Source organism: Oratosquilla oratoria, chromosome 4 (assembly GCF_046742065.1).
Source record: "Oratosquilla oratoria isolate Oo_2021 chromosome 4, ASM4674206v1, whole genome shotgun sequence".
NCBI lineage: Eukaryota > Metazoa > Arthropoda > Malacostraca > Stomatopoda > Squillidae > Oratosquilla > Oratosquilla oratoria.
Window position 1 is genome coordinate 39912406 of NC_134780.1, and position 17969 is coordinate 39930374.

Genomic DNA, 17969 nt, shown 5'->3' on the forward strand with positions numbered 1-17969 from the left:
TGCAAGGTGACTTAGAGAAACTGGAGGAGTGGAGTCTCAAGTGGCTTTTAAGTTTTAATGAAAGGAAGTGCGGTGTGATGCATGTAGGAAGGGAAAATCCAGGCCACAGTTACACCTTGGCAGGAGTGCAGTTGAACACCACAACCTCTGAGAAAGACCTGGGAGTAACCATCACAAGTGACCTAAAACCAGGCACTCATGTATCTAAAGTTGCTGCTAAGGCCAACCAGATGCTGGGGAGAATAAGAAGCACATTTACCTATATGAACATTGAAATGTTTAAATCCTTATACCTGGGTCTGGTACGACCACTGATGGAATATGCAGTTCAGGCCTGGTCTCCACAGGGCCGAGGGGACATTGAGAGGCTTGAAAAAATACAACGTCGAGCAACCAAACTTCTCCCCGAACTGAGTGACCTAAGCTATGAAGTGAGACTAGAGAGGCTGGGTCTTACTACACTGGAGGAGAGAAGAAGCAGGGGCAACATGATTGAAGTGTACAAAATACTTAACCATTATGAAAACATAGACGCAGACCAGTTTTTCAAGGTGGCAGCAACTACAACTAATACTCAGGTTCAAACAAGAGGACATCACATGAAGCTTATAAAACCATAGCACCGAACAACGAAAAGGAACAACTTTTTCAATGCCAGAGTGATAAACCAGTGGAATAGCCTTCCTGAAAGTGTAGTTGCCAGTTCAAGTGTAAATGCATTCAAAAATAACTATGACAACTACATGAAAGTTTTTATGAGAAGAGGCACCCTATGAGCCATAGCTCCCTAGCCTCTTAACTATTACTACGGTAAGCAATCCAGGACCCAAAGAAAAGACTGTCATTTGTTTGTTGAGACAAAGCAAATGCTTCCCTGCTATAACTTATTAATAATGATAATTGTTATCTCAAATTTCACTGAATTGAAACCCACAGCCCGGCAGCAGCTATTTGTCAATGGGCCTACCTGTAGATCTCTTTGGTAAGAGATTTTAGTCTTGTGTAGGACCATCTGAAAGTAAAAAGAGTATGGAAGCAGTTTGAAGTTGTCAACTTTGTGTGAAAAGGTGGAGGAATTGCAGTTGAAGTTGATAAAAAGATAGACTGATTATCAACCCCTCAAAAATGGAGGCAAGGAAGTTGATGGCTTTTGATAGGGTTATGATGGGATTGATTTACTTGACCTTATAATAGTATTGTTTTCTTTTTTAAGTGCACACCTACGCGATGTAGCAATAGAAAATTAAATATTGATTTTTGTAAATTTTCTTGGCGGAAATCAATAACTCAAAAATCAAATCAAACCAAATATACTACCAAACGAAGCCATGCTATCTGTCCAGTCCCGTCAGTGTCAGTTTGACGATGGCGTTGATGTTGTGTACCGGGTGTTCTCCCACTCCAAGTGACGTCACGACGCTACATATTTTTCAAAACGCGGAGCTGAGTTTCATGTTTTTCTTCAAGCTATAAAACTCCTCTGCACCTTTGCAGTTCGATCGGATGCTAAAACTAAATGCAGGTAATGTTAGGTTAGACGAAATTATACTTTAATTTCTTAGGCCTCCGCATCCATCAAAACAAGTGGCGTCTCAGGCAGTCGTCGCGGCTTTGTTCATCAGTGTATAGCTTTTAGCAAAATGTCCTGTTATTGATTTCCTTAAAGAAAAACTTATATTATGTTGACACGATATAACAATAATAAAAAATAGTAATTTTCTATTGTGTAGGTGTGAACTTAGAAATATTACCTTATTATTGTTACTGTTGTATTTTACCGTTGTCATAAATATGATTTTTTTCATCATTATTACTTCTAAGTTGATTGCTTAGCAGAGTAGTCGGAAATGCACAATGCGAGTTTTTTGCTGAAATAAACACAGCATCAGGACAGTAGTAGATGGAAGGGCACAGGGCACATGTGAAATTAATCCATTGTGATCAATAGCTTGATGGGGTATTTGCATCAAACGGATAATTAGTAACATTGAACGAATCCTGGAACAAAAACACAGGAAACGAGAACAGGAAGAATATAAGTAACAATGTGAGTATGATGGTAATTTGTTGCTGTGAAAATGTAATTCGTTGTGCTAGGACAAGACGGCATTTTTTAAATGTAATTTTATCCCGTGTTTTATACGTAACGGTCAAGTTGGGGAGGCAGGCGATAATCTGTGGTCAGTTCACAGGCTGGGTCGCCAACTGCCATTTTTCCCCATCTTTCTATTACCTTGACAATTGATAATCGTCGACATCGTCGTCGTCATTTTCTTTGTTTTCATCGTCTTCGTCTTTGTTGTGATCGTCATCCACTTTTCCTTCGTTTCCCCCCCTACTCATTATTCTCCTCTTCCTCCTTCTACCCCTCTTTCTTCTCTTCATTCTATCCTTACTCTCCTTCACATCTTACTCCTGCTTCGCATCTTCCTTCTCCCTCTTTTCCTCTTCCTCCTCAGTCTTCCTCCTATTATGTCTCCTTCCACCCCGTTCCCGTCCTTCCTCCCCTTCTTCCTTATCCCCTTGCCTTCCATCTTCACTTTCTCCTCTTCTCCGTCCTCCTTCTCCATCTCCATTCTTCCCCTCCTCCTTTTCCTACTTCCTACTCCCCCTCTCTCATTCATCTTCGTTTTTTTCCTCCCCCCCCTCCATCCTCATCTTACTCCGTCACCTCCACTTCACCCTCTTCCTCGTCCACCGCTGCCACTACTTAACCTTTAAAAAAAAAAAAAAGAGAGAGATTCCGGTAAATCTGCGTGCTTGTGTGTGTGTGTCTGGCTGTCAGTGTGTGTGTGTGTGTGTGGAGAGAGGAGAAGAGGTCGGGTATGGGATGTGTCGTTTGCAAGTTACAGTAAACGTTATTTTTCAGGAAGTTCGGGGTGGGCTGTCGCAGCCGGAAACGTTTATGAACTTTGTCATGGGAGCATGTCACTAAAAATAGACCATCTCCACCTGACGTTTCCCGAGGAGGAGGAGGAGGAGGGTGGAGTGTCGTGTGGGGATGCGAGCGCTCAGCGACAGATGGTGAACGGTAATGTGTAAATGAAGAAGTGAATAGCAGTTGTACGTACTTGTAGTGCTGGAGTTGGAAGAAGCTTGAGGGAGGTGGGCCTCGCAATCAGCCATGTGCTTCGGCTTGTGAAGTCGGAATAAGGGGTCTCCAGTGTAAAAAACTAAGTGTGCAAGAGGCGTCTTCTGAAAGAGGGACGCGAAGCAGCAAAACCCCTAATAGGTAAGCTCTTGAGTCAAGAGGAACTCGGTGTGGCATGAACGGTCGAGAATATATATACAATCTATATATATATATATAATATATATATATATATATATATATATATATATATATAATACACAGAAATATAAGGCATAAGCTTTTGGTTCTCGTACAACCATCTTCAGGTAAGTGAAAATAAACCTACAAATCAGTATTTAGATATAGGTATATGAAGATATTAGGAGAGGTAGCTTCAAATTACCTCGCCCAGGATCATATATATGTATGTATATATATATATATATGTATATATATATGTATGTATATATATATATATATATATATATATAGTGTGTGTGTGCGCGCGCATAATTAAACTCTTACTGGGATTCGAACCCTCGCCTGAGCGGCTTGCTTTTGATAAGACGAAGCTCAGGCGAGGGTTCGAATCCCAGTAGGAGAGTTCAATTCCAAATGTTATCACACACACATACATATATGTATATATATATATATATATATATATATATATATATATATATAATATGATTGACATACGCCGTCAATGGCGATTCTGTTCAGGTATTTACAACGACAAAAGCCCATCAAGGATTCGTACCAGCTTCACCACTGGCTATGAGTTTAGTTTAAGTCTCCGGAAAATTAAGTTAGGACGACAGTTAGCAGTCGACTTAGTTCTACGGGAGTTAGATTAACTTCCAGGTTGGTGTTTTAGGAGCTCCTTTGGTACAGTCGGTAGAGCTTTGATATAGCATCACGTAAGCCCCTGGTTCGAATCTCGGGACGACGGTCAGAATTATTTGATTGACATACGTCGTCAATGGTGATTCTATTCACACACGCACATACACACACACATATATATACACATATATATATATATATATATATATATCACGTAGAAACCACTGTTGGAGTAGAAAAGACTGGAAACGGGGTAACTATATATTTTGATTGCAAACTGCAATCCTACTGAAGAGAATTGCAGTTTGCAATCGAAATATATAGATTCCCCGTTTCCAGCCTTTTCTACTCCAACAGTGGTTTCTACGTGATTGACAAAAGTGTGATTACATTTTTCACCTGTAATATATATATATATATATAAATGTGCGTGTGTATATGTGTATATATGTATGTATATGCATGTATACATGATTTGTGTGTATACATTCATATAATGGTGGGAATGAATGGTGGTAGTAATTGGCTGTGAATGGATTAATAGAACAGGAAATGGGACTTGGACTAATGGGTGCAGGGAAGGGCGACAGGTGCGCAGAAGTTGAAGGGACAGAGGAAAAGGTCTCGGAGGTGTGGGGGGATGAGAGGAGGAAGCAAGATCTCAATCAGGTTAAACGTGTCTGTGGTGAAATGGAGTGGGCTATTCGTTGCTTTTGTTCGGGAGCGAGCAGTGGACGTTCGGAGGGCAGCCTGGGAGCATCAGATTACAGGATACTGGGTGAGGCTTTTGGGCTCGATTGTGTGTGGAGTGACGTGTGAGCCTGTGAGGTGGCTTACTATGTCGAATTAAATCGCCTGGCGGCATCCAAAAACAAAATGCATAAAGAACGAAGGTAGGAGGGTAGGCTTGCAGAAAGAAGATACGAAATAAGGCCAGGAAAAGTGGAAAAAGCGAAAGGAAATGAAGTTAAGATTTACAGGACGGCCTGGAGAGGGAAGGATTAAGCGTGGGAAAGTGGTCCTTGGGGAGGAAAGAAGGGAGGGTGAGCGGGAAGGGAAGATGAAGAACAAATAAAGGTGCTGGTGGGATGGGGTGTCAATGGCCAAAGGTATGTGTGTGTGTGTGTGTGTGCGTATGTGTATGTGTGTTCATGGGTTGGGGGGAATTCGATGCTCAGACGGGACTGGATTGGGTTATGTAGCAGTACCTCCCATGGGCAATCTTCGCTTCGTTTATTTTTATCGCCAAAGTAGTTGCAGTTCCTGACGTCTTACCCCGTATTCTCCATTACTACCCACCCACCCCCCTGCTCACCGTGTATAAACTTCTCTGGCACCCCCTAAAAGCTGTTTCCATTTCCGCCACCCATAGATCCACGAAATCTATTCATGGTTCATTTCGCTGGGTGTCATCCCATGTTGACATCCTCGACAACGTAAGAGCCGGCAAGGAAGCTCGGTACGCAGCATCAATGCCTTTAGCTGCTTCCATTCCCACTGCCTGTAATAGACGTGTACCCGATTCAAAGTACAAAAGTTGTGTGAAAATAAAAATGCTCTTGAACCTTCTCTCACCAACGTGACCGACGCTTTTGAGATAGAATTAATTAATTAGAGAACGTTCTCATCTCTCATGTCTTTCCCATCACTAGTGACGGCTCCTTGTACTGGATCACGCAATTTGCTAAAAAGCTTCGCAGCACCCTCATGATGTCGTAAGACATTTCTACCGAAACTCGATTTTCATGAAATATCGTTTCAGGAGAATAGACACCAGTACCCCGATATTCTCTTCACATTTACCCTCATTTTTATTACCTTTATAATACTTATCACTGTAATTGGTGTTATTATAATAATCATTATCATTGTTAATATAATTTTTAGCATCGTCACTGTCAGCATCGCTATCGATATGATCATCATAAATGTTATTATTGTTATTATTTAGATATTTCTTTTTTCTACTGTAACATTGTCATATAAATACACTTTCAACAACGTGAGGCCCACCCTTGTCGCCTTGAAGAGACATCACGCAGCCTTGCGTTCCAGCACCCCACTGGCTGGCCCAGACTTCCTGCTATCTAATAACATAAACATATTTTCGAAATACACTAGGTGCATGTACGTATACGTGTATAGGAAGAGTCTGTGGACGGAGGGAGTGTTGGGCGGAATGGGTGGTGGGGATGGGGACAGGATGAGTGAGTGGGGAAGGGCTTAGCCCCCACGCATCTCGCCCCCCCCCCCTGCCCCCGCCCACCAGACGGAGCCCCTGGTCTCTGCCTGCCTGACAGCCAAAAGCCTGTCGAAACTGGTTCAGGGTATCCATACCGGTAAGGACTGAGGTAATTCGTTTGTGCAGAAATGGGGAGAGTGAGGGCTAAACCCCCCCCCCCCACGAGGGGTAAAAGAGCTAGAGGCGTGTGTGTGTGTATTTACCTAGTTGTATTCTACGGGAAGGGGAGCTATGCTCGTGGTGTCCCGTTTTCATATCTCGTTTTATCTAAACTATTTTTAAATTCATGTATTGTTTTTGCACACACCACTTTCTCATCTAACTTGTTCCAACTGTCTATTACTCTGTGAGGAAAGCTGTTCTTTTTCAGGTCTCTTCTATAGCTGTCTTTTTTTATTTTCTTTCCATGTCCTCTTGTATTTCTGTCATCCCATTTTATCAGATTCTCTCGTGTGTGTGTGTGTTTAAGGTAGGCTGCATTGTATTCAATTTCTGGACAATCGCCACACCTTGAAACGTGCCTGACGAGCCCAGGTATCGTGTCTGTGTGCGAGAGAGATGTGAATATTGTGTATGTACGAGCGCACATACATAGATTGCATGTAGGTGAACATAGGTACGTGTGGTTAATTTTTTCATCCCTTCATACTCTTTTCAGTAGTGGTTTGTGGGTGTTCGTGGGAAGAGTTTTCATGTCTTTTCAGGACAAGGCACTCCCTCCTTCCGCCTACAGTACTCCTCCTCCTTCTCCTCCCCTACTTCCTCTCCCCTCTTTTTCCTCTCGTCTCTTTACTGTCACTACCAGTGTCTCTCTCTCTCTCTCTCTCTCTCTCTCTCTCTCTCTCTCTCTCTCTCTCTCTCTCTCTCTCTCTCTCTCTCTCTCTCTCTCTCTCTCTCTCTCTCTCTCTCTCTCTCTCTCTCTCTCTCTCTCTCTCTCTCTCTCTCTCTCTCTCTCTCTCTCTCTCTCTCTGGCAAATGAAGCAAGCGAACAAAACAAACCGTTGACATGGCAACATGCTGATAAGGTGAACTGAGGTGACTTAAAACTTCAAACTTTATTTCATTGCATCGCCTCTGCGGAAGCTTATTCCGTTCACTGACGGGTACGTGGTTGGCGTTATTGTTTCGACCTACGTTTAGGTTAAGTCCATATCCTTGCAGCTCTAAGCCAATGTCTACCTCACACTCTATCTCTTTGTCTCTGTCTCTCCTTATCTCCTATCTAGTGACCTTTTGTCTTTCTGTCTCCGCCCAGTTCCGTTGTCTGAGCTGGGGTGGGTCGAAGTCTTAAGGTCAGAACACAGTTATGGGGGAGCTGGAGTGGACAGTGGGGGAGATAGGGGATAAATGCAATTATTGTGATTCTGTAATAGCAATACTGCTGTTGTTATTGTTATTATTATTGTTGTTGTTGCTGTTGTTGTTCTCATCATTATTTGTGTCATTATAATTATCATCATTATTGGTGATGTTGCTGTCGTCGCTTTGGGCCCTTATTTGGCCATCTGGCACGTGGCAGAAAAGCAGTACGTATTTTTTTCTTCACTGAGAATTAAAAAAAAAAAGAATAATAATTCGATGGAGAGGGTTTACCCTCGTCTCATTTACGATACAGCTGGAGAAACGAGTTCAATACCCTGCATGCACGTGTTGATGAGTCTTGGCATCAGATGTTCTGTAAACAAGAGACCTCTTCCTTGTCGACACGTGATCCCTTTCGTCTCTGCGACCTCATACGACCAAGGGGACTCTCCAGGAAGGGTTAGGGAACTTGGGGGTTACTCAGTCGTGGCTGCAGCGCCTCCGTCAGGAAGAGGAACCCATCCCAGGGGCTTAGGACTACTGCGCACGCCTCCGCTCCTCGACCAAACAGGTTTTCATAGAGCCGGAGAAAGCTGACCCGTCTCTTTCTTTGCCAAATTCGAAATGTTGAATAAAATCGCCTGGTAGCAGTGGCAGAGGTCATCGTGATGACTTAATCCTTCGTTGCGATTTTTGTTGATAAAATCGCCTGACTGCAGCCAAAACTGTTTACGAGTGATTGACAGTGGACGTGTTATATTTATTGAGTCATCCTCCTTCCAGATGTAGATCTTGTAGTAGAGGCGATTTTTCTTCGGCCCCCGGTTAGACAGCTTTATGGATGGGGATGATAGTTGGTAATGGACATGGAGCTGCCTAGTGTAGGCCTTATGGTCTCTTGCAGTCTCCTTCACTTCTTCATTCTTATGATAAGGTGAAGGACAAGACTTGGAGGGTTCTTGAGGGATGTGTCGTGTATCCTCTGGTATGATGATGATTAATTATTATAATAATGACTAATGATAATTATGTTGATAGCGATTAATAATAGTAATAATATTCGTTATGATGATAATAGATTAGTGATAATAAGAATGGTTATAGATATAGATCACACATCCACGAAGTGGGAATTGAGAAACTCCTGTCAATTGCGGTAAACCGCTGGGTTTTTTTCAAAGCCCCCACCCCCTCCCGCCTGGCCAGGGCTGTCGAGGATCAACGCAAGTTTCATGCAGCGGGTCACAGGAATCTAACTCACAACCACCTGCTCATGAGTTCGACACCGTATCCACTGGCCTACCTCGCGGCCCCAATAATAATAAATATGATAGTAATGAAGATAATGATTGATAATTATAATAATGATAGCCATAAATTATTAATAATTGTAATAGTAATGATAACAATGATATAAACGCCCTTTTTAAAACTACCTTCATTAGTAAAATTACAATATAAAATAAGGAAATACAAAGATAAAAGACTTGAAGTCTAAGAATTAGGAATACTCCACAACTCCTCGATCTTACTTCCATGGCTGCTGTGAAGAAGTCTGCAACGAAAATCTGGAAAATGATGCGGAGTTTGAAAAAAAAAAAAAATGGACGGGGTTCTACCGTGCACCACCCAGTGTGTAGAACCCTGGTCACCGCTCCTCCTCCCCCAATAGAACGGTTAATGAAAGGAAACATTAACTCATGTCAGGTACGAGTCACGCATGCGTAGTGGCCGCTAGACCACCACCATAGACGAGGACCAGCGGATAATGGCCTTTTTGGGACATACTATGCCCACAATATGGCTTTAATTTGCGAACTATGAAACTAGGTATGGTCATTGGAGAATAAGCGACGGGGCCTCACGAACGTTGTTCCTTTCCTGTATACTACAGTTAAGTAAATACATAACTTGTATGAAGTTGTTGTATTACTAAATTGAGTATTAATTTTTGGTTGTTTCAGTTTGATCCATTGTCACATTCTGTTTACTTAAATTGTAACGGTATATTACGAAACTGTCCTGGTGACATGAGCTGGCACCACAGCCAAGGTCCCCCCTGGCACTGCTGCCAAGGGATTCCCGGCCCTTGGCGAAACGGTTCGATGTACCCAGGGGCCTTAGAGCGAGGCTAAGGCGGGGGGGAGGGGGGTTACACCAGGAGGCATTTAGCTGCGGCCATAGCATTTCTTATCTGATGTGATCAGGGAGATACTTTCCAGCCATAAGGGAAGGCCGAGTGAATCTGGTCCATAGGGGTACAGTTAAACTCCATGAAATGTTGGATCTTATAAAACATGCAGCCAGTGATCCTTGCGAGGTTGACTTGGTGATGATGGAGAGGAGGGGTGGGGAGTTCATACTTCAAAGCTTTGGTCTGTGGGCTGAAGAACCTCATTAGTGCTCTTCAAGGGCGACCTGGCTGGTGCAGAGCTTCCGCTATCGACCAGAGCCCCTGCGGCGGCGGCGGCGTCAGAGATTGGCAGGGCGCCTCCTGCAGTTGGGAGGACAGTTGGACACTCGCCCATCGTCGTCTCTTCCGAAGGGGACTCTCTTGGTCAAGGAATTATGAATCTCTTCTGGAACACGAAACGACGATACAAGCATCGTAATAGTTGTTAACTCGATATTGATGTTGAGTAGTAACTGCTTATTATTATATTTATTATTGTTGTTGTTATTATCAGTATTATGATAATAATTATCATAGTTATTGTTGTCATTATTATAATATTCAAATGTCCATCTTTCCTGTTGATGACGTCGGAGGTTGGGCGAAAACTGATACTGGGATCGTGATTTCGGTTGGCATGGAGTAGCTGCACTAAAGTGTGACATGAGGTTGAACATCGCTTCATCCATGGTTGTCACATACGAATCTTGTAACTGAAAGCCCACATTCGATTCCGGTCGCCACAACCAAAGAAATAACTGTATCATTGTTCTTTAGTGTTTATATATATATATATATATATATATATATATATATATATATATATATATATATATATATATATATATATATATATATATAGGGTTGTGCTCGCGGACGTGTGGGTAGGTGGTTGTATACACGTGTATCATGTGTACGTACATATGCTTGTATACATGTATGTATAAAATAAAGACAAAACGTACGAGCTGACTTACATAATTGCATTACCATCCCGCATGAAAACCATACAGGTACCAACACAACCTGTATTGTACTTTCTATGATCAAGCGTGGGCAACATGAGTTTATTTATGTAATATATGCCTCACGCGTGTCGTGGCCTAGTTTCAATAATGCAGGAAGTTGATGTACGAGTTATCTTTGAGAAAAAAAAGCTGGATATGACATTGTATCTAATCTCTTGTACTCTGGTGGGGCGGTGCAAAATATTGTCGTTTCCTGAACTGGGAGGAAGACAGTCTCCCGATTGCCAGAATTAATTTGATAAAGATCTTCGAACCAAAAGGTTCGTTGTGGTATCGTTTCCACAGTAAACAATCGTCCGTCATCAAACAATGAGGTTTGTGAAACGTATCGTCATGTAATGATAAATTTTTTAAATTACTAATAAATAAGTAAGATAAGTTATTCAAATCGTGTGTATCTTGGCGTCATGGGGACCGTTAACCATACTTGGTTTTGAACGAGAGGAAATCGCAGCGGATGCGACGTTCCTCCCGCCACTGGAGGCGACGCTTCCACACTAAAATGTCGACAAAATCTCCATATGAGAAATGCTATTGATTGTGCCGGACACGTCTCTACTGGAGTATTTACCTAATTGGAATACATAGAATGTAGAGTTGGGTAGGACCTCACGAAAAAAAAAATGCTTGTACAATAGAGATGATTGGAATTGTTGATAATAGGTACATCAATACAATGATGGGTTGCACTTAGCGACTTGTCGCCAGCAGTGTTTTTACAAGATGTAATCGGGTGCAGAGATTCCCAGTCTGGTGCTCTCGAGTATCGAAGTGCTCCTTGTTCAAAGTGGTTCGATTTGTGCTCGAGATCTTCAATTCTTTGTAGAGAGCAGATGCAGTGTAACCTATCTTATCAATTGATAGTATCTGTTTTAATCTTGTGCGCAAGCAACTTATATATTTTTTAGCCTTTTGGAGGAAGCTTTACATATTGTCCAGCTTCATCATTTCTCAAATTATGGTGGGGCCATATGGTCCCTATCCATTCGGGATCGAAATTAATAAATTTGGTAAATAAATTAAATGAGCGTATACTTAAACTAATAAGAAATGGCATCGCATATTTTGTTTTATGATTACTAATTGCATTATGTTCGAACGTCTTCGCGGGAAAATGTTCCACAACGCGCTTGACGAGGTGGTTTTTTCATTTTAATTTATTCATTTGTTTATTGCATGTTCTATATTTTATTATTGTTAATTTTAATAAGAGTTTGTGGATCGCTGCTTAAGCATAAAAGGAGAAAAAAAGGGTTGAAGAAGAGAAGGGTGGGGTGGGGTTGGCTCTTGGAGAATTAGTTTGATTAAATCCAGATGAAATGTAGAATTCAAAACCAGATTAAAGACACGCTAAGTTAATTTGATTTTAGTAATAAATAGTTGTTAAACTGCGAGTTTGACCCCAGGGACGGAGAAAGGGGGTCATAAGGAAGGGTCAAACCTGGGGAACCGAAAACGAACAATACGAATTTGTACGAAATGCCATAAACCAGACATTTAACTGACCTTTATCTGAACCTGCCCTTTGGTGCCGTGACAAAGGAACGGCATGACAAGCAATCAAGGCTATATACCAAATGCAGAGCCCTTACATGCCGCTCCGGGGCAAAATTGTCAATGACGGCCCCCCCCCCACCTCCCCCATCACCACTTCCCATCTCCACCATCCCTTACAGCCTATTTTATCTATTGGGTTGCGAAATAATTAAAAATATTTTAAAAATTCATATATGATGTCTCTAATGCAGAAAGGATAAGGGAAAAATATTTCATATTCTGTTGATTCTAACGCAAAATTCGTACATTATGTTGAAATATTCAGGGCTCCTTTGACCTGTTTGTATTATAATTATTTTGTCAGCCTTGTGGATGGCATGTCCAGACTAGAAAGGCTGCCCCCCCTTACATGTGCCGCCCCAGGGCATAAGAACCCCCCCCTTCCCATGTGAGGTGGCCAGCCAAGGCATACATCCACCTCCACCCATTCCACTCCCGTCCGTCACCCATTTGTATCCCTTTCGTCTCGCGTTCTCGTCCTCTCATGCCAAAAATAGAGAAGACATGGAGAAATCCGTTTGGATCGCGTCAATGTGTTGTCCATTCACAACCATTCTCCACTCAAACTATCCTTGACCCCACTTCCTTCGCTGTTCAACAGACATTCCCCATTTACTCCGAAAAAAGAAGGTATCATCACGGTGTTATTAAAAGAAAGACTAAAAAGACAAGGCCATGAAAGGAAATAGTTGGTAATCGTTCCTGCCCAGCTATAAAAATACGCCGAACCGAATTATTATCATTTTTTATTAAAAAGTATTGTGTATTTGCCGCCTAACCAATTGGTAAGGTGAAGCCCTGGTGCTCTTAACACAAACACAACGTCGAAAAATATCAGTGCGATCACGGCGCCATCAGTTGACAAAAGACAAATAACGATGACGCGTGCTCTTTCCACGCGCTCTTGTTATCTACAGCGGTCAAAGGGTCACTGCAGAAACTGACTTCGCTGGAACTCCATAGATCAAACGACTTTGAAATTCGTGTTGTTTCTAATTTCTCTATCATTTCACTAATAATTCACATATCTTGAAGTTATATGTTTTAAACCTTGATTTTAGTCCTTGATCCTTGTGCCATGCACGATCATTTAGGAACTTCAGTTCCCACTTGCAATGGTATTTTTATGTGAATGCTGAAGTGTCAACAAATGAGAAATCCTAGATTCTTGTAAAAAATAAAGACGAACACCTCCCACGTTTGAAAAATTGAAAGGATGATGACCAATTATTATCATTATCATTATTTTCTTATGTGGTCTAATGATGGGGTAGTATTTTGTGGAAGTTACTGAACGTCCAGAACGAAAGAAAGTTGAAGACATGCGATAAAAAATGGAATGAATGTTACTGCAAATTGTTAGTTTTGAAATTGATGAGGCTGTGTCACGCACATATAGAATATCTTTGTGTCCAGGCGAACCACAAGATAATTAGAGGTAATATCATAGATGGCGTAGATCGGTTTTGCAAATACCAGGTTGATCAACTGAATTTTTGATATAGTATGTGCAAAAGAATGTACCTCATTGCCACCCCCCCCCCCCCCCCAAAAAAAAAAAAAACAAAAAAAAAACTCATTGGGCGGGGTGGAGAGGTTGGATGGAAACAAACTTCGACCAATATGTCTCCGTGCAGATTTGAAAGCAGAAACTTAACGGTTTTAAGATGCAAATGATGCCAGTAAACACTGTTCTCGAATGTGATCGGGGAAGGGTGGGGGACTTCCTGCTATATGCGTCAACAAAAGTGTAGGATCTGAAACCACGCAACATCAGATTCTTGCGTGTGTCATGGTCTTTTCAGATTTTCGATACTAACGACCCTCAAAGCAAGACTGAATCCCCATTGTTGGGCCGACTTCATGGTGAGACTGTAAATAAAAGTAATGTATTTTTAGGAGGGTAGTCGCTTCGGCGCGTACGTAGGGGGAGGCAATTTATATATTTTGTTTGTACCCTTAAGAAAAAATATACAAATCGTCGACTTGCAGAAGCAAAAAAGTATAAAAGATAGATGGAATAGAATACCTCATTAACTGGTATAATTATTTCCTGTGATCCATTATTTACTTCTCTCCGTTCTTCTACCCTCCTTAAATCTCTCCTTGCCTCAATATGATTCCACTTCGGTGTGACATTGAGCCAGAAGAATAGATGCACTGTGTATTGTTGACACCAACAACACGTTCAAGGATCGAGAGGAAGTGCTGGACCTACCTGTCACGAACATGGCTGAGTATATAATTGTTCGATTTACTATGGTCACATGATTCAGAAATTCATATTGCTTGATTCATAGCACCTACCCCGAAACGTGTGAAGGGAGTTTGGAGATATGAAAATCTCACTAACCCCCCGTAGAAAATAAAACAAAATATAGATTAGAAATACGGCTGTGATACGAGTACGTTTTCACGAGCCGGAGACAGAGAGATTGATTTGGAAGTTTTACGACTCGCGTGCCGAAACGAAGGCGCCAACCGCTATTTTTTTTTTATTGTTATTATTATTATTATTATTACTTTTGATTTCTCTCTCTTCTCTCCCAATTTCGCTTTCTGTTCATTCTGTTCGAACAAAGACTCATTTCCAGGACAACCAGGCTGTACGTCTAAGTAACGGATGTGACTAATTGAGAGCTGGTTTCCAGAGGTATTGTTACGGTTTCGGTGTTACCCATGCGCGTGTTTTGTGAATACACGCCCGTGGCTTTCCGTTTTGGATGTGCGCAGGTGCGTCCGTTAATTGGCTACACGAACATGTGTATTTGTGTGTGTGTGTGTACACTTGTATTATGCGGGCACGGAGTGTGTTCACGTGATCCGTCTCTTGCTTCAGTCATCAAACTTAACCAATTCGTCTATGTTGTTGGTTTGGGTCATATTTTAATCCAACTTGTTCCATAAGTGAACACGCATATAAAGTTGTATTTCGTAACATATTTCAAACATTTTTTTTCAAATGTGTGCGCTGAGATAGTATGTCACAAACCGCTGCTGCTGCTATTATTATTATTTTGTCTTAGTGTGCATAGATTCAACCGACTTTATTTGTATCCGTCATCCTTACCTCCTGCATTCTGTCAAGAATGTCTCTCCATGCAGCCTTCTTTGTCTATGAATGTCTTCTTCGCTAATTTGCACACTGCGAAATAATTTACTTCTCCCCGCTCCTCTCTTTCGTACAGTGGTGGTCCTCCTACGGGTTGTACCAAGATCTAAGAATATAAGGTCTAACCACTTCCGACCGAATTTCGAGGGAGTTGGCGCAGCGAGCCCGTGAACGTCACTTGGCTGTTCAAAGTGGGGTTAGCGGGTCCTATAGCTGTCAGTTGAAGTTGGTCCGTCGTTCGAAAATGACGTCGCCTTCGCTCGCACCGCTCCACTCAATTATTTATATTCTGACAAATATTATATAAAATATATATATATAATATATATAAAATATTATAGTTCCTGTCTATATATATGAATATATAATATATATGATATATAATATATATATATAATATATAAAATATTATAGTTCCTGTCATCCTTGGCGTTTCACAGTTTTCTTCAATGTATCACAAAGAGAAAATGGACGCATCTAAATGACGTCAGAAGCTGCGCAGAACTACTCCAGCGATTAGACCTCTTTACTTAGACCTTGGGTTGTACTTTATCCGTTAAAAGTAAGACGTGTGTGTGGGCTAGACCTATTAAAAATAATATTTTCGTGGTTTTCTACTTGAAAAAGCCAAAACTCATCCATTTATATCTAGGATGTATGAGCATCGCCACATGGAGGCTGATTTTTTTTTTTTTTTTTTTTTTTTTTGCTCTTACCAAAAGTGCCAATTTTGAGGCATTTCTAAGTATATTTTGTGGTATAGTTTTTACCCAAGATAGAGCAATAAATTAGGTACCAAATGAATGAGCAGGACCTACTGTACATATATCAACCGTTAGGATTTATTAATTTTTCCCGTGACTTGATAGATACGAAATTGTTGAAAATCTTGACTTTATTTTTGTATTAACTTGGAGACATGGTTTTTGCATGGAGAAAGATAGAGCAGCAAAATAGTTATAAAATTAAAACATTTTTAATGCTCTTTTGGGCGTGTACAATCTGATTAAAATTACAAAAAATGGCATGTTATTTACAGAAAATAATAAAATTCCATACGTTTGACATAAAATGGAAAGTAATTTTGCAACAAGTCAGACCATCAATTGAAAAATGATCATGATTACATGTATCAATATTATGTTACACAGTCATTTGTTAAGTGTTTGCTTGAAGCTTTCGAAGCGCCGCCTGTTGTATTTCACAGCATGGAGGAGATATTCCCTCTGCTTGGGATCTGTGGTGATGACATTTGCAAAATCGCTCATCATCTTAACTCCACGCTCAGCGATGTTATTCACTACTCTGAGGTTTCTCACGTATTCCAAGACTTTCTTGTAGTCCTCATTCTCTGGCCATGATTCAACCCGATCCAGGAGCCAGTCAGGTCCAATGCTGAGGATGTCTTACAGAAGGTGGGATTTCGGACCAATGAAATCTACTAGTGTGGTCTTGGCTGTCACCTTATGAAATACAGGTTTTCACCTTCTGAAGCTGTCTGGCTTCTGAGTGGTATGCAGCCGAGCAGCATGTCCAGTTACTGCTTGTCACTTAGCCTGCTGCTGAAGAGCGCGAATGGCACGGCCTCCTGTGTCAAGTACCACTTGTGATTTTCCATCTTCTGAAGAATTGCTTCAGCAACCTCTGGGTCTGATCTCTTGTACCTCAACATGTCCTGGATGAGCTGAAGATCATTCACAGGAGCATCCGCAGCAGATGTTGACATCATCCACATTGGTGTGTAGAACAGCGCCAGGAAGATGTTGAGTCGTTCCAAACTTTGCGACCGTCTCTTCATTATACTCCAGCTGGTCACAAAACATCAGTATCTTCATGAAATACAAGATTCTGGTTATCCATATGGTAATCCATATCCTCTGTGTTAGCGTCATTGTCACTGGAATCGCCCCAGGGAATGCCATCCACGTTAGTAATTGCCTCTTGTTCTGCTGCAACTGCAAGGTGGTAAGCATGCAAAACTGCAAAACGATACAGTGTGGTAAGCATGTAAAACTTCCAACTTGAGATATTCAAAACTATGATTAGTAAAAGTATGAAAGTATAAGTACCTTGTTCTTGCCTGTGCAGTTGCCTCTCACTCCGGCCTACTTGTTGCTGGGATCTTGTCTCAAGCATCTTGTCATGACCCGACTTGCGACCTCTCCTCTCAGTCCTCTGGTCCTGGTAGAACCTGATGTCGTCGTCTTTCCTTTCCCTGGATAACGGTCTGTTGCTTTCTATATCCTGGACAGCATCTGGAGCTCCTATGTCGAACAGGTTGTCCAATTCCAAGACAAATGCACTCCTCTTTCCTCCAGGCTCTTCTTTTGTTCTTCATCAATGCTCTGTGTTTGCCATGGAGTTTCACGAAGAGCTTTATGCAGTTCGGTGTTGCCATTGTCTTGATCCTAGCCATTTGCCAGAATGGGGATGATAGCTTCAACCGTTTTATAGACGAGGTCTTGAACCGTGGGTTTCCCTGTATTTTCTAGTAAGCTTTGGAGGTAAAGGAAGTACTGGAATGCTTGTCTGTTGGTGGGTACCTTTGATGCAAGCTAAAGGTATCCGACCAGGAAGGTTTCAGTGATAGATCTGGTGGACGGCCGACTTCATGCTTGCTTGTGGACTGCAACTGT

At 41.6% G+C, this 17969-nt stretch overlaps 1 protein-coding gene across 6 annotated transcripts in view; it reads left to right on the forward strand.

Annotated features, from left to right (window-relative positions):
- Pgant7 (N-acetylgalactosaminyltransferase 7) overlaps positions 1-17969 on the forward strand; it is a 46832-nt gene that overhangs the window by 2208 nt on the left and 26655 nt on the right. Inside the window, exon 1 of one of the 6 annotated variants that reach the window (XM_076183996.1) lies at positions 3022-3232. The exons of 4 other annotated variants lie outside the window; for them this stretch is intronic. The gene's annotated coding sequence lies outside the window, so the exon portion shown is untranslated. Of the gene's footprint in view, positions 1-3021; positions 3233-10959; positions 10979-17969 lie in introns of those variants that run through there. One more of the 6 variants, XM_076184001.1, reaches the window with a different exon arrangement.